Raw genomic sequence first — 2,500 nt, forward strand, 5'->3', positions numbered from 1 at the left:
TCTGTGTCAATCAAACACGCCCTGATCTTGCTATTCTTAATTAACCAGAACAACAACAACAACAAAAAAATAAAATAAACCCTGCAACATTGCACCCAGAGTCTAAGTCGATTCCCAGCACGCGCCACAGAACCGGAAGTTCTCCACAGAACGAGGATGTTTAAGTTCTTCCATCCACGGGTGTTCAGTGCGTGTTCTTCCTGTGTTTGGTGTGAAGTCGTGCATTTCGTCGGATTCAGTTTGTTCTTAGATTCGCAGGGGAAGTTTTCGGGTATTTAAATTTTGGCATTTTAATAGCTCATACGGTGTTATCATCATTATCATTGTCTTGATCATTATTATCATTACTGTTTTCGCTACCATTATCATTTTCATAATTAGCAACGTTATCATCATTATTATTATTGATATCATTATCATAATTATAATTAGTATATCAAATTGTTATCAACGTTATATATATCATTATTATTATTGTTATTATTATCATTATCACTGTTATCATAATTATTTTCATTACTTTTATTATTATCCCCATTATCATTATTATCATTATTATTACCAATATTATCATTATTACTATTATTATAGTTATTTCCATTACTTTTATCAGTATCACCATTATTATCATTATCATTATTATCATTATCATTACAATTATCATCATTATTATTGTCATTCTTATTATCATAATCATTGTTTTTGTTATAATTATTATCATAATGATGCTGATTATTATTACTGCCATAATTGTTATTAATATTATTGTTATTATCATTACTATTAATGGCAATATTTCATAATTATTTTCATCGTCTAAATCATCATCATCATCATCATTATCACTATCATTAGTAATATCATTGTTATTATTATCATTATCATCATCATTATTACTATTTGTATTGTTATTACTGCTACTAGAATTGCAGCGTATACTACTATTCCTGTTGTTATTATCATTATCATTATTATTATTAAAATTATGATTATTGTTGTTATCATCATGTTTATTAACATCATTATTGTTATCATTATTATCGTCATTATAATTATCAATCTCTTTATTAGTAGTAGTATCATCATCCCCCCAATTACACAGTGTACTGACAAATAACACTAAATATCTCTAAAAAAAAAAAAAAAAAAAGAAGAAAAGAAAAAAACAGAAATTTCTAAAATCAACGAACGTTTTCTTGGAACCTCGAACGCTCTCGGCCGCGTGACGTCACCACCCGAGAAGATAGTGAGAAAAGCCTTTGACCCAGTCCTCTCTGACTTCATTAAACGAAAATTGCGCACGCCAAGTTCTTTCCTCATTATGAATTGAGCTCGTGTGCGACGTGAGCATGCGGATTTATACACTCATGTGCGTGCGTGAGCGATATTACGTGGATGCATGTGTGCGTTCGTGTCCGCCGGGTGTGTTGGCGTTTTCGTAAGAGCACGCGCGCGCTAATCGGTTCACGTCTTCGGCGATGGCGGTCGTATGTCATTGCCTCCGTCTCAGCAAGGAAAAGGAATAAAAAAAGGGAAGAAAGTAAAGACAATTGAACAAACAACATGCTCGCTTCTCGTTGTCATGGGCGTGCGTTCACTCGTTCAGTCGCGTTCAGAAAGGTTCACCGCTTTATCGTCTCGTGGGTTGCCATGGCCAGCGCCGATCACGTCTATTATTTATCTTTTGTTTGTTGTAAAAAAAAATAATTTCTGTTACAGTTTCTTTTTATCGGTTCATTGCGAAAGATACGTTGGTGATGATACCGCATTAAATTTTGTTGATGGCTTTAATAGTGGAGATACTGATGACTGCGAACATGACGACGTGAGGTTCGTATACTCACGATGATAATTATGGAACGGTAAATGGCACGTAATTAAATGGCATGTAATCAAGACAATATGCTACGGGACATTAAACACCGACGCGGAATTTTTTTTTGATAATAGACTTTAAGAATAACCCATAAATGCACACAGAAACATAAAAGTTAACTCAAATTCTTGATAGCCGAATGACATTGCATAACACAACTACAGCTTTTAATTGCGATGTTTTAAAGGAAGACAACAAGGAGAAAACGAGTGAGTTGGAGCGACAGCCACATTGTGACCTTTGACCCCAAACAGAGGTATGGCTGATGGTTATTACACAGAAGAGAGACAGGAGGGGGGAAAGGGGGGGGGGGCTTGTTAAAGACAGGGAGATGGAGATGTGAATATATATAAAAACACACACATGCACACGCACACACACACATACACATATACATATATTTGTGTCTATACACACACATATATGTGTGTGTGTGTGTGTTTGTATACACACACAAATATATGTATGTATATATGTGTGTATATATATATATATATATACATATATATATATATACATATATGTATTTATATATATATATATGTGTGTGTGTATGTATATATGTATGTATGTATTTATTTATATATGTATATACACAAACACACACAAATGTACATGTATATA

General features: G+C 33.4%; 1 protein-coding gene across 1 annotated transcript in view; it reads left to right on the forward strand.

The window, feature by feature from the left end:
- Nucleotides 1-2,500, forward strand: part of dsx-c73A (doublesex cognate 73A) — a 79,569-nt gene that overhangs the window by 1,206 nt on the left and 75,863 nt on the right. The window lies entirely within an intron of this gene.

Source organism: Penaeus vannamei, chromosome 31 (assembly GCF_042767895.1).
Source record: "Penaeus vannamei isolate JL-2024 chromosome 31, ASM4276789v1, whole genome shotgun sequence".
In the NCBI taxonomy this organism is placed as follows: domain Eukaryota; kingdom Metazoa; phylum Arthropoda; class Malacostraca; order Decapoda; family Penaeidae; genus Penaeus; species Penaeus vannamei.